Source organism: Ixodes scapularis, unplaced genomic scaffold (assembly GCF_016920785.2).
Source record: "Ixodes scapularis isolate PalLabHiFi unplaced genomic scaffold, ASM1692078v2 ptg000303l_1___fragment_1__unscaffolded, whole genome shotgun sequence".
Lineage (NCBI taxonomy): Eukaryota > Metazoa > Arthropoda > Arachnida > Ixodida > Ixodidae > Ixodes > Ixodes scapularis.
In genome coordinates this window covers 1,665,424-1,680,412 of record NW_024609955.1, presented here as the reverse complement: position 1 = coordinate 1,680,412, position 14,989 = coordinate 1,665,424, and the positions used below count along the sequence as shown (strand labels likewise).

General features: G+C 46.7%; 1 long non-coding RNA gene and 1 pseudogene across 3 annotated transcripts; one reads left to right on the top strand and one right to left on the bottom strand.

The window, feature by feature from the left end:
* The window catches only part of LOC121834036, a 107,966-nt pseudogene that overhangs the window by 91,309 nt on the left and 1,668 nt on the right, over window positions 1-14,989 (top strand).
* On the bottom strand, window positions 1,984-10,902 carry LOC121834039. 3 transcript variants are annotated; one of them, XR_006077028.1, is made up of 3 exons: window positions 9,908-10,902; window positions 6,978-7,347; window positions 1,984-6,325 (listed from the first exon to the last, which is right to left on the bottom strand). It is a non-coding gene; the product is annotated as an uncharacterized LOC121834039 (long non-coding RNA). The 3 variants fall into 3 exon arrangements; XR_006077029.1 differs by having other exon boundaries at window positions 1,984-7,091; window positions 7,189-7,347; XR_006077030.1 differs by having other exon boundaries at window positions 1,984-7,037; window positions 7,189-7,347.

The window sequence follows — 14,989 nt, the reverse complement described above, 5'->3', positions numbered from 1 at the left end:
TGGAGTATTCTGCAACACGATCCGCCAGATCAGCCAGGCGCTCCAGGGGCATGTCCTCACTTGCTGCGAGCACGACGACCATGTTGTGGGGCAAGCGCTGCAGAAATAGCTCACGGAGGAGCGATGTTTCAGCATTCGAAGTGGCGTCGCCCAGAAGTTGTCGCATCCGGCGCAGTAGCCGGGAGGGACGCTGGTTACCAAGCTCCTTCATGTTGAGGAGATGCTGGAGGCAGCTGCGCTCCGACGTGGTCTTCCGGGCGAGGATAGCGGCCTTGAGGTTGTCATACTGGTTGGATGTCGGCGCCGCCGCGAGGATGTCCTCTAGTTCATCGGCGACTTCAGCTGGCAGCGAGGAGACGACGTGAAGATATTTAGTCGCTTGCGAGGTGATGCGATGCAGCAGAAATTGCGCCTCAACCTGCGCAAACCATACCTTGGCGTTCTTCGTCTGAAATGGAGGCAGCTTGATTCGAATTGCCGCTAAAGATCCCGTCGGAATGGTGTCCCCAGCAGCAGACTGTTTGCTTTCGGAAATGGTTGGAAAATTGCCGGGAACCATGAAGGAGTCGCTCATCTGGGGTCACCAATTTGTAGGGATGTGTTCCGAGATTTTGAGGACGCGAAGGAAAAAACGTCCGACTCCGTGATTGTACAAATTGGTTCTGTGGTTTTATTATCCGTCTGAAGACAACTGTGCCGACTGCGCACGGAGGGAAGAAACCTGACCCTTGAGCCCGGCCGGTGCGCCGAAGTGTTTACTCGAATGCGCACCGGAGAACCAGATGGAGCGCGCTAGGGTGCCTCGACGTCCGAGATTAACATATGGCGGAGACGGAGCGCCTTGACGTCTGAGATAAAATATATGGCGGAGGCCGCCACATGCGCATCTAAAGATTATTTTTTTTTTTTGCTGATATGCAATGTGGGGGGGGGGGGTCGACTTATAATCAAGTCTGCGGCTCGTTCTGGGTGATTGCTCGGCCACGGCAGCAAAGTGCGGCAGTCTGGGACTAGGCAAAGTTTAGGAATTTGATCAAGGCGAAAGCCTTATATGTCGATCCCATTACACGAAAGGGCAGCGTCGGCATTGTGCCTGAAAGATGGCCATAAAATCCCAGTCCAGTGTGTCCTGGTGCAATCCCAGTCTACTCATGCCTGCTTTACCGAATTTAAATGCCAAATAAATTTCTTTGAATGCAGCATCTTGCAAGAACAGCACTGCAATCTTTTTGAAGGCTGAGCTGTTTATTCAGCCAGTTGTGCTGGTGCCCTGGGCCACTTGTGCTGTGGTTCGCATGGTTTCTGAATCACCCGAATCCCAATCTTTGATGACATGGCTACCTCCAGGTCCTTATGGCTCAAGCCTCAGCACAATGCCAGCAATAGTTTACAAAACATGAAAGACGTTTACAGTTCTCTATAATGCCGAATTAGAGCGCAGCTATTGAGGAGGAGGAGGGGAAGGTATGCTCTCCTCCACCTCCATACCCTCCCTTTCTCCTCTCCTGCTCTCCCATTTAGCGTGAAATTTTCGTTTAATTTCCCTCCAAATTTAGCGAAAATTTTCCCAATAAATTTAGCAGAGAAATATTCCCACTTAGTTTAGCAGGAAATTTATCGCAATTTTAACGCTAAATTTAGCAGGAAATTTATCGGGGAAATTGAATTGGCCTTGGAGGTCATGTGACGTTAATTTCCCCGCTAAATTTAGCAGCGCGAAAATTTTCCCACTAAATTTGGTGGCAAAATTTCCCCACTGAATTCAGCAGAAAAATTTCCCTACTAAATTTAGCAAGAAAATTTGCCTGCTAAATTTAGTGGGAAAATTTGCCTGCTAAATTTAGTGGGAAATTTTCCCCACTAAATTTAGTGGAGAAATTACCTTGCTAAATTTAGGAAAAAATTTTCCTGCTGCATTTAGTGGGAAAACTTTCCCGCTAAATTTTAAGCGGAAAATTTTTCCCTCTAAATTTAGTAGTAAAATTTTCCTTCTAAATTCAGCAGAAAAAATTTCCTTGCTACCTTTAGCGGGGAACGTCCTATAATGCAATGCACGGTTACGTCGACGCTGACTGCGACGCTGCTCAACCCGGAAACAGGTGCCTAAGAGCGCGTGTTTTAAAATTCACTCTTGAGATCAAGCAAACAAAACAGGTTTTAATATTGATTTATAGCATCCTGTCGTGTCACCAATTCGTAACAAGTATTTCTGCCAAACTACAAGGACAGGAAACAAAACAGTTGTGCAATCAACCTCTGGCTTCCTGTTGACAGACCTCTCATGACATCTGGTTCAATATTTCTGGCCCTGCTGGCACGTTGAAAACACTACCATCTTCGCAACGAGGCGTGTGAATTGCTCGGTCGTTACTGTTTTACCGTGTTGTACAAGCGACGTATCAATCAGAATTTCACGACTTTACTCCAACAAAATGTCCTCTTCTTACCTAGTTGAAAGAACCGGCGACAAATGCTACCGGCAAAAGCTGACAATCGCAGGCCAGGAGCTTCGAGATCCATTAGATGCTGCTATTCAGAAACACGTCTTCACCATAGATGCTCGCCAGTGGCCGGGACTAGAAATTGGCAACATCTATATCTACCTTGTGGAGGGGTCCATGCTTGGACCCCTCCACGAGGTAGATATAGATGCAACTGCCTTCAAGAGTTACATGTAGATATAGATTGCAACCGTCTTCAAGAGTTACATGCTTGAAGACAGTTGCAACCTGTTTTTGAGTGGTAGGGTTCATGCTGTTTGCTTATTTGGGGCTACGACAGGGAGCACAGGCATCATTCTCGTCACCATGAAAGTGGAAGCTAGTCAAACCTTCGGAGGGTACCACCAGCCTTGGGCCATGGTCAAAAAAGAGGGCACAGTCCTAAGTGTCCACAGCACTTGCATGGCAGAGTGAGTAGCTTGTTTTTTCCTTTCATTTTGATTGCTTTCTGATCGCAGCAACACGGCCCCTCCCATTTAAAATCATTTTGTGCCTACAGGCTCAGCGAGGCCTGCAGTCACGTAGCTGCGCTCTTGCTTTGCGTCGAAGGTGACGTCAAGTTTGGTATTAATGACCCAAGCTCGACTTCTGTCCAATGCCGCTAGTTGACAGCATATTCCACTGCATGGGTGTGCATTTAGTAATATGCTTCCGTGGTTTTTTACCTTTTTCACAAATTGCCACGTAATAACTTTTGCACAAAGTTCTTTCAATTTTTGCTTTAAAAACATTCACACATCTTTGAATAATTCAATAAAACAAATATTTTATAATTTTACCATAAAGTTACGAAAGAACGCCCACCCAAAGTTTTGCTGTGGTGATGCCAGAGCAAAACTTTATTGTAATTGTAATTATAATTGATTTCCACAGATGGCAATGTACGTGGCTAAGCAGAAAGGATACAACCCTTATGCATATGCGCCTGCTAGTCAACTGCCACATACACTATTGACGAAAAAAAGATCACACACGAGAGAAGCAAGAGCAAAAGAACACAAGAGGATCTCGATGCCACTCAAAGGGAAAAGAAAACGCAAAGTTCTTGAGACTCCTTGTTTGAAGTTGGCAGGGGGCTTGAGGTGGGTAAGAGAATAGTTAGGAAGTCTCTGTCAGCTTCATGGGTTCACTATGGCGGATGGTTCTGCCGCGGAGCTACTCGGGTTGCCCAGTTTTACTCGCCCGCACTGCAGAAGACAAGGGGGTTCCCGAAGGCGGCCCATCGAACACCCGACAAGGCCTGCATACCCGCGACGTACGTAGCCTCTCAACAAGGGTCACCACTAAGGGCTCCGAGACGTGTGCCATACGAGCTGGCGAAGGTGATGGATGACTGGCCACAGATGATGCACGTAGCACAGTGCTGCACACTCTCGAGGCACTCGCAGTGGCGCTGTTGGTCTGGGGACTAGATTGCCGAGGATTGCCATAGTGGGGAGCACAAGTGCTGTGTAAAGCATCCGCAGCACTATTGGCCTGCATAATTTGGCCACGTGCTTTATACCCAGCGTCCGTCAGATCCTGGAGACGACACTCAAAATATGGGCAGAAAAGTCCAGATTGCTTGCGAGTGTGACACCCAGAATATTGACTGAATTCAAGACAGCAAGTGGGGGACTGGCCAGTGTGTAGACAGGAATGTCACTCTTTTTGCTGTTGGTGAAATGGACCACGGTAATTTTTGACGGACTTATTTGGTGGAGTTATAGGCAAGGGGGGCTTTCTTTTTATCGTAATAAACTTTACAAACTTAACTACCACACGCTGTGTTTTGTTTTTCTCGAGTAAATACCATTTTCCAAGACACGGGAATCTCTACAAAAACGTGGCTCTCAATAAGCATGTTTATTTGGCTCTGAAAAGAGCCGTTGTCACTTGGAGAAGCCTGAGGCTTCATGCAGGTGTTTCTTTACTCCAGCCTACGCAGTTTTGTTTTCAGTCTGGGACCGTCCTCCACCACATAAAACCCTGTGCAGTACTGCTTGAAGGAGACATACTTGCTGCGAGCTATGAGGGCTCTTCAGTGCCTTACATGACCGGTTGCTACTTTCGGGAGGAGGGCATGCTTGGCGAAATAGATGAGCTCTGGCAGCAGCACTCGATCAACAAACTCCTTGTCGAAGGTGATGGTCTCAATGCGTGTTGAGTTGGCAACAGTCTTGTTATTCGTCCAGAGAACAAAATCGCACCACTCGTGTCCGGTCACCGCCATCTGCCCTTGCACCTGGTAGAAGTAGGTGTGAGTTTTCTTAAGGCGTACCAAACCATCCACGACCTTGCAGCAAAACTTTTTGTCCTTAAAGTCCTTTATTGGTGTTAGCCAATCTTCTACGATGGACACTTCACCTCCAAAAGACCCCCTTCATTGTCCTCCTTTACCATGATGCGGTCTGGCGATGCAGCGATGAAGCTGCACTTTGGGCGAATGTGCAGCCCAGTCTCGAGGATCTCGACAGGAGTGTCGAATGCTGCTATAAGTGATGTGTAGGCAGCAACGGCGGTGCCCTCATGTGTCCTCCAATTGCACATGGCCTCACTTGAGGCATCTGGACTCGGGTACAAAATGTCCTTCACCAGGTGCTCGGGCTTGACGCAGTTGATGACAGCAAAGAACACCGACGCTGTAATTCTGCCCTGCCGCTCTTCGTGCCACCTTCCATTGTTGGCTTGACCGATGGTAAACTGGGTCACTTCTTCCCTCTCTTTGTTCGTCAATCTGAAGAGGGACTCTGTGTTTTTCAATTACTCCACAAATCTTCATCGTCTTGAATGGGGAGCACTGGAGTCGCTGGTCCGAGTTGCTGCGCACCCACTGTACAGGAGCCACTGGAGGCCCTGTGTAGCGACACTGAGAGCATCCCGAAGTTGCTAGATCTCTTCAGCCAAAGCAACGCCAACATTCTCGCAGGGTTCAAAGGAGCGCCATCTCTTCTCCTTCACCGGCCTGTTGATGAGGTACTTCTGGAATGTGATGCCCGCAAGTGGCGTCAAGGGAGTAGGCTTCTTGTTTGCAAAGAGAAATTTTGGCTTGTCAGTTCAGTTCTAAATTGAGCTACATCTAGGTTCTCCATTTTGTAATCATGTTAATAGCTTGTCATCCAAGCGGCTTTATGTAGAAAGTGCAAAGTGATAGTTTCATGACTTAATGAAAAAGAACACGAAAAGCATTGGCTGTTTGGTTCCTCATGTTTACCTAGCAATGAGAATGAGCTTCACTAAATAATTTAGACAGCTTGGATGTTGGTAAGTTATTCTCCAATATATTAGGTACAAAGTAAAATGGATTTTATTTTTTTTATGCCTTTGTTATGTTACAAGTTAGTTTTTGCTTCCTTATTATGTGTCTTCATGACCTGTACAGTGAAGAAAGGTTTTCTCAAATTATAAGGCTAAAAGATATATTTTAGGCCTCATCATCTGATAGAAATGTCTCCACGAGCTGGCTATGAGATGGTATCCTTCTTGGGGTATTTGATTGTAGACTGGCCAGAACAGCCAAAGGAAGTTTGTTCATATATGAAAACCTAGCGGGCAATTGGTGTTGAAAGGATATTATGAATGCTCCAAACACAAATCCTTTTTTACTTCCTGAAACCACCAGTCCTTTTTGATTGGGGTATGGGTCCAAGGGGAGGTAAGGGGTCTAGGGTGCTGGTAAACGTTGATCACGTGTTGCATGGCGGGCATCTATTTTGCAAGCACCAGCATGCCATTGTCATTGCTAGTCTGGGCACACCAGCAGACATGCCCATGTACGGTCTTCACCCATGTGTTCAAGACACTGTTCTTCGTCTTGCCTGCAGTGGCCATCTCGTTGTAAATGCCTAGAAATTAGAAAGCATTACTAGCTCAGCTCGTGCCAAGTCTGGAAGACAATGTAGGTAGACATATTATTCGGTCAAAATAGGGTGCTATAGTAAAATCGCATTTGGTCCAGCATGGACAATATCATCAACTTTAGTATACTCTAAGATGATGTTGGAATAATGCCTCATGTATCTTGACAACAAAGCATGTTGCACTACCTTTACATTAACAAATTTCATCTTCGGTTATACTTTGAGTAATTTAACAGGTATTGGAATTCATTTCTCAAATATTGTTAGTTTCTTCGATGTGGCATGAGTCAAACCGGTGCTTGGTGTCAGGGTATCTGTCCATCAGGGCCTTCACCCTAAAGTGCTGTTTAGTCACAAGCTATACACAGACAGTCCCGTGCTCACGATGAAGTCCAGGGAACACTTCATGCCTTCTGTATCCATGTGATTATTCTATTTTACTTCTGTCGATTAGGGTAGGAACAAATTCAGTAAAATGCACACCTCATCCATGCAATGCAATGACATAATTTTATATTTAGCCACTCCTTATGTGAAGAACCTTGACTTATGAGATCTTGTTGAATCTGGCGTGAAGTATTGTGTATGTCCCATACTTTGCTGAGTAGCCAGGTGTGAGTGCACGGCTATTGCCTACCAGGTGGAGCTTGCTGCCTTTCTTGGCTGTCGGGAGGAACTTCTGTTCAGCTTCTCAGGTCTTTGAAAGGAGAAAACTCAATGTCGGGCTCAATCACTGGGCATGTTTAGTCAACTGAAAATCTTTGTTGTCAGCTCTGCTCACTTTTGTAGCAGCAGGAAACACCAAACAGCTCTGAAGCCGGAAGAACAGTGTCTTTCTTAGGACTTACATTTTTATGGAACGAAGAAGGCAAAGAATGTGCGTAGGACTGGCACCAGAGTATGTGATGGCAGCAGGTAGCGGAATGTTGAGGAGTGCCTTGCTGTTGACTCGGGGCTGGTTCTCCCACACAGTCTTGTGTCCTCATGCACATGTAATGACAGCGTGCCTACCCAAGTGAGAATATAAAGTGGTACTTCAAGTGGTATCACTTAGTTTAAAGTGGTACCACTTTGACTGCAAGTGGCAGCACTTTGACTGCAAGTGGTATCACTTGGGTCTGTAAGTGGTACCACTTGAGGCCAAGTGGTGCCACTTGGGCATGGAAGTGGTACCACTTCAGGGCAAATAGTACCACTTGGGCCTATAAGTTGTACCACTTCAGGGCAAATGCTACCATTTAAGTTGCAAGGGGCAAAACTTCCAAGTACCTTAGCTCTGGCTAAAAAGTGCTAAAGATTGGCCCAGAAGTAGCGTCAATGCATTAGACTTGCATGTGCAGAAAGTTGCTTCCATGCATGCCAGAGACTCGCCACCACTATACCACAGCAAAAAATGGCCCCAGCAAGGAAGCAACTTGTATTCATTTTATTCACAGTTTACACTGTGAAGTGCTTCCATAGAGAGCTTGATAGTTTGCTTCTTGTTGCAACTTTTTGCAAAATTACCACCAAGTGAGCTTGAGTCACAAAGCGATTTGGCTTAGCTAAAATTATGACTACTTGCTGATAAAATAAAAAGTATTTCTATTTATGAAAAGTATTAGGTGTGGGAAAAGCAAGTTATATAGCTAAAAACCAAGAGATGGGACACAAGGAATGCATTTAAAAATGTTACCGGAAAAGAGAAATAAGGCTCGGTCATGTGGGTGAGCAACAGAATTGCAAAATTTTAAAAAGATTGCAGATATAATATTAGTGTGCCTAGCGACCAGGAAAACCGGGAATTGTCAGGGAAATTTTAATTACCGGGAAAAATCAGGGAATGGTCGGGGATATTGTCAAAAAGTGAGCCTAGTCAGGGAAAATGAGCCGGAAACGCCATAGAGTGCCCTGAGCAAAGACTTGAGGACTTGGGGGCAGAAAAATAGGCATTAAATTCTGCTAGAGCGGTTCGCGGGCTCTGCTCACCCAATGTAGAGTGTGCTACCCAATACAAAGAGAACAGCCGACAAATCTAGTCCAAGCTTTGGATTGGATTAGATTGGGGGGACAACATTGCGCTTGATCCAGTTAGAGCTACTAGATTTAGTAACAAATGGGAAAGCCGCAGACCCCAATCCAATCCAAGCATTAAGCCGAACGGATCTGAAAGTGTGCATCTGGAAGCCATGGCCATGCACTATGCTGCCATTCGGTTATTGATGTGTGTGGTTGAGTATTGTGTGTTCATTGTGTTTCCGGAAGTGGCCTCTTCAATGACGATGTCGGTGGCAAGGAAGTGCTCAAACCGGACTGGACGAACCCGAATATTTCGGAATATGCAAGTTAGATTAAGCCCATGCAAAATGATGCTCACAGTGCTCAATGCTCAATGCCTTGTGTTGTAATGGTCTTATATATTTCATCGCCTGTACAGTGGTCAGGGAATTTCACCTGAAATTGTCAGGGAAAACCTGGAAAAGCCAGGGAATTTCAAAATAATAACTTGCTAGACACCCTAAATATGGTACAGTGTACAGCATAATAATCTAGACCAGTGGTTGTCAAATGAGGGTCCGCAAAGGTGCTATAGAGGTCTGCGAAACCCTGCCTCATCATTCAAGCCCGGCAATAAAAGTTGTCTTTTTTTAGATTGAAAGGAACATTCTAATTTTCAATTTTCGGGCCTTGTGTGTATGTCAATGAGAGAAGTCTACTTCCCACTAGCTCCACTCGCTCCACTTTTGCGTAATCATTGCCAACTTTCACAGCTGTCGAGTCTCGTTTCAGGGGGCTAATGTACTGCTCACTGTGAATGACGCAACCACACACCTGCATACGATTGTACTCTTCAACACTGTCCACAATCCCCAGGTTCTCTTGCAGCAGGTGTGTGACATCTTGAGGTGCTTGTTTGGGTCTGCCCAGGAGCTCTGGTGTTGTGTTTCTCTTCATTGTCTTTTGAGAGCAGTGCTTGCTCACTTCTCCTGAGGCCATTGAGAGCAACTGACGAAAGTTGTTTTGGAGGAAAATACGAGACAAGGTCTGAAAAGCGATGCCATTTGCTGAGGTCACCAACTTCAGTAAATGTCCCATATGACTCAAACTCGAAGCAAGAGAGTGTCCACAGTGGTCCATGAAGCAGTACACTTTTTGGCATGTGCACCAACGTGTGCACACGTAGAGGCACTGAGTCATAACAACAAATTTAGTGATTTTCTCCGTACTTTCATGTACATCCTCCTTCGTTACAAGGGTTTTCATGAGCATATCCGTGTAGAACAGTATGTTGTTGTCGCTTTCCCGGAATTTCTCAATTTCGAATGGGACCGATTCTTCCTTAAGCTTTTCTAAGTTGCACTGAGCAAGGATAAGGTTGTCATGTAGTATGTCCAGTTCTTTGCATAGTGTGCTTACTTTCTGCTCAAACAGACTTACTGCTGCCACAAACCCTCCCCCCCCCCCTTACTGAATACCCAGACCGGGTATAACAAATGTCATCCAAGTGTGTTATTTATGGGCTCCTACAAATATTGTGTGCAACCCTCATAGAGTAGTAAAAGCATGCAAACTGTCTTTAATTAGTACCTTCTTAGGCAACCATCCACCACTGCCAGCTCACTTGTCCCTCGTTGACGAAGTACCGTGTGAACAGCTCCCGCACTGCTTTGGCGTCGTCGCTGCTGTTGCTTCCTCCTCTTCGAAACCGCCTCATGACTCCAGCGGGAGTCACACCCTGTCTCCATAAGCCGTTTGTACAGTTCCTGCAGGCCATCGAAATAGCATTGTTGAACCACGCATGTTTATGATGAGTTTCACTACTGTAAGCATCTATATCAAACTCAGTTACTAACAATCTTTCTGAACCCTTTCCATTCACCACATCTTTGCATCCAGTTTACTTCAGTGAGCTTGCTTGTGTTAAGTTGTACTTCAGGCTCTGCTCTTAGCTTCCAACCTCTGGCAAGTTCGGCCTCCGTTTCAGACTGCAGCCCTACCTCGTTATGGCTCTTGGCTTGTTGAGTGTGCAGCTCTTTTTGAAGCCTCGATTTGTTCACCTTGCTTGTGGCTAGCTATGCTTGTAGTGCTACAATGGTGTTGCTGCATTTGCAGTTTTGCAGCTTGCTCCTGCAGCTTGCTCCTGCAGCTTGCTCCTGCAGCTCTGGTGACTTGTGTTTGAAGGTGCAGACCGTTGTTCGGGGATAGCATCCCGTGGTGGGTGCCAAATTTTTCTTATCTGCTTGCGCACAGTGTTCATGAACCGTGTTCCTCCCGTTCTGTGGCCGTTGGATGCTAGAGAGTGTGCACAGTAACCGCGGAAGAAGTGCCTTTCTTGAGGGCTTCACCCTCCAAAAGACGAGGACGGATGGCACAGCCGTGTCCCCCTGAAGCTGCCGGCCACTTGCCAGACCTTTCCAGAAATCAGCTTCCACAACATGCTCAGAGCATGCTTTAGTTGTTTTGGGTACTCTGAAATATGCTCTTTCATCCCTCTTGACGACTGCAATACATCTCTTTTAGGACACAGCTCTTAGGCGCCCATTTCCGGCTTGAGCGGCGTCGCCGTCGCCGTAATTGCGCGGTGCATGATTTATTTATTTGATTTATTTGCACTGCACGGGACCCTCGTGACGTGATTCGTGAGGTCACGTGTGACGTCACGAGGGTCCCGTGCGGTGCATAATGGGACATTTCCCATGATGCAACACGCGGGGGGAGGAGGAGGAGGGGAGGAGGGGAGGAGAAGCTTGAAGGATGAGGGGAGGGGAGGAGTAGCAGGGAGGATGAGGGGGTAATGGGGAGGGAGGAGGGGTATACCCTCTCCTCAGTACCCTCCCCTCCTCCTTCTCATGAGCTGAGCTCTAATGCGGTGTTACAGGGGGTTGTAAATGTCTTTCATTTGTGTGAAGTTGGTGTTACAGTCGGGAACTTGTGATAGGAAATCTGCAAATGAAGTACCAAGGTGAGCATGTGCATTTGTTACTTTTCACCTGCGTCACATTAACACCGTGAATTGCAGGCTGTGCACCAGTGAACACTACAGGGATATCCATAATAATAGAACTGTATAAAAATGCAGGCGCCTAATGGAGTTTACATTCCACGTGACGATCCTAACGTAGTTCGCACAGCGGCTCACTGTTACCATTCCTGAAGGTCACACGCAAGTTTGACAGCAGTCGCTGAATGACACACCAAATGCACTGACATGGTCAGGTCGTCACGCTCTGCGTGCTGCGCCCGACACAAACACAAACTGTAACAAAAGCAACTCAGCGACACGCGAAGCTCATAAAAATGTCTGTACACATTGACAGAACTACGGTAAAATCACTACCTGTGTGGTTGGCGTGCTGAACGGCCGCCTTGTAGCAACACACTAAGGGCACCTTTTTTACGGAAGAAAAACAAAAAAACTGAAAGTACCAAGAAACTGACCAAGCGACGTGCATAGCTTAAAAGATTGTTTAAATAAGTCGCATGACTAAACATTCAAACAATGTGACACATACAAACCTTTTGTCCGGAACTTGTTCACGTATCCGTACCGCTTACAGAGCTGTACGCAGCAGTGGGTAGGCATCTTGTTTCACATTCTCAAAACTGTGTAAGCAGCTTGGAAAAAAAGAGCGAACAATTTAAGTTTGTCAATTTAAACGCAGCTGGATAGTACAGCAGTGGAGCGCTTCCTTTCTAGTGATGTCGGATTCAGATTTGAATTTACTGGTGTCCCCTTTGTATTGGGTGGCCACTTGCCAGTAGTTCTGGTGAGGGCCTGCCAAAACGCAGCTTGGCTGGGCTCATTAAGTGCCAACACTAGCCGGGTTTCTCTTCGTCTCCTTCGTTCTCGGGTGGGTGTCTGCAGGTTTGGGCCCGTCTGCCTTTGACTCTCCCAGCTTCACCAGGAACACTCCCACCACTGCTCTAGCAGACATCAAACAATGACATTAACAGGTCGTCGGTCACTCTCCTAAGTTTCTTTGTTTCAGAGCTTTGTGGAAAAACCTGGACGCAGCAGTCAGGCCTTCATAAGCGACTCCCTCCTCCGTCCAACCCACTGTCACCCGTGACCAAGATGGACCTGAAATATCGGGGAATTTCATTTTTATTAAACTTTAATAGACTGACTGAAATTTGAAACTCTAACCATTTTCCTAACCAGACAGATTTCTGTCAAAGATGTTTACGTAGCAATAGTAACTGATGACAGCTTTTCGGTTCTAAGAAAAAAACAGGAAAATTTTTCGATTGCTTGTTCATATTAACAGTGCACTGCTCTGTTCAGTGCTTATCAGCTGGGCCTCTTTTCAGAAATAGGTTGTCCTCATGGTTTTCACTGATCGCTCAGCAAAATGCAGAGAAGCTCAAGTTTAAAACGACAATGAAAGGATAGACAAAAACAATACCATCACAAACCTTAGATTAAAAAATGCCTGTTGCCTGCAAACATTTTGTCAGAAAATGAGGAGCTTGGCATAGGTTAAATTTTCCTAGCTCTGTGAACAGAAAAAAAATACTTGTTAGGCGAGCGAATGCGTCGGTCGCACCCCTTTGCAACTGCAGGATTTCTTCTAGTGCTGCACGGATGTGGTGCTGTGCAGCCAGCAGCTGAAGCTAAGCAGCCAGCTGCTGCTGCTGTGTGGCCAGCAGGTCCCTGGCCATGCATGCTTGCCCAGGCCGTGGTCGTACGGAACGAGGAGGCAGGGTGCATGGCAGCTGGTGTACTGCCAACACAAAGCACATTTTCATGTGATTCAAGATATGTAATTTTGTGTTTCCTCATACCATCTTGTTGCGGTGAACCTGCCACCTCCACAGGCAATGCTGCATCTGGCGCGTCCTTGGCCTCGCTGTCTTCTGCTGCTTCTGCTGGGGAGTCCTGTATATTTGGTTAAACTGGTGTTATCATGTTGTCAATGCTCTTGGTTTTAGCCCATGTCTTTGCAGTAGTTTTTTTTAAAGATTGAACGAGCAACTGACCTGATCGTCAATGTTTATCGAGTCAGAAAAACATTACATCAACTGGTGTGTTTTTCCACAGTTATGAGTCGATGTTCTGTACAGTATATCCAGTCATTACTGTACAGTTGTCAGGATGAACTGTGGCATTTCTGACAGCCCTAACAACACATGCTGCATTTTCTGTTCACAATTCCCACACCACGAGGTCAGACACTGGTGCCTCAGCTACACCTGCGATTCCAAGTACTTAGCGTGGCTGCAGCCGATGGGCCAGGCTGTGGCGTTGGGCGAGGTGCCACCGGTGCCAGGCGCCTTCCCCCACGGCCTCGGGAGGAATCCGTCCCCACAAGGGACAATATTCTTTCCTCTTCGGCGTTTAACGGAGGGACGGGGTTGGCACCCCCACTGCTGCGCGCACACGTGCATTCCAGGACTCCTTCCATTCGGCCTGGCTTTTAACAGATGGGCCCTCGACATTTAGCTCTTGGACAGTGATGTGCCACAGGGCAGTTCGGTCTTCCTCAGATAGTGGACTATCTGTGGTGGCCCTCACAAGGACTGGGTTCGCCAACAGATAGTAGAGGAGTAGGGCGAACTGCCTCACAGAGACACGGGCCCTGAGCCTTTTCTTAGCGGCGTTGTCGGCGATGGCCGTGGTTCTGAGTCTGAACCTCTGAACCGTAGTCAGAGACTTTAAACTACCAAATGCTGGGGTCGATTAAAAACCGCGAGGTCTTGTCAAAAACAAACTCCAGAATCCAGATTTTCCAACGTTGTCAAGACCCCGATCTTCACAAACGGCTGCAATCCATGGGAAAAGTTACCATTGTCACTCAAGTTAAATACATAATTGGTGGATGCAGAATTCAGCTTATGTTATTCTATTTCAATTGAAACAGGTACAATGTGTTTCCAACTTAAAAATAATATTTTTTACAATTCCCTTCACTGCAGTGTTTCAAAGTTCCCTCTAAGGACAGTTTTTGAAAGAATTCTCAATGAAGTTTCAACTTAATTGTTTCTGTTGACCGACGTCATGATAAGGTTGGCTCTCCAGTGGAGTTTAGCGGTGATGAAGTTGAGGCTTCTTCCACCGGCGACGTCGCAATGAAGTTTCTGCATCGCTTTTTTCAGCATACACAGACAACCCTCCACTCATTGAATTTTTCTTACGGTGTATTGAAGATATTTTTTCTCTGTACATGAAAGTGATGCTCTATTCCGTATGCTCTTCCGTATGCACAAAGTTGTTGGGACTGATAAAACTGGTGCCTTCTTGAGAACTACGACTTTGTCAGAAAGTCACTTTCTGATTTGATCTACTAGCGTGGTAATAAATCTTGAGCACCTTTCTCGCATCGAGAGAGGACCCGTTGGTCTTCATGTTGTCAATGTACACTCTCCGGCAATATGAAAGACCCACTGGGAGCGCGTGGCCGAGGCGGTGGCTGGCGGGGGCGCTGCGAGCCCTCCGGGCAATTCCATTCTGCTTCGAGGGGAGGACGCTCACTCGGGCTCAGATAAAGCGAAACGCGCTTATCAGTTTGTGCCGAGTGCCGAATGAGCGTCCTCCCCTCGAAGCAGAATGGAACTGCCCGGAGCGCTCGCAGCGCCCCCACCAGCCAGCGCCTCGGCCACGCGCTCCCAGTGGGTCTTTCATAACGCCGGAGACTGTACGTCTCACACAGGTAGCCCAGAAATAGGGTC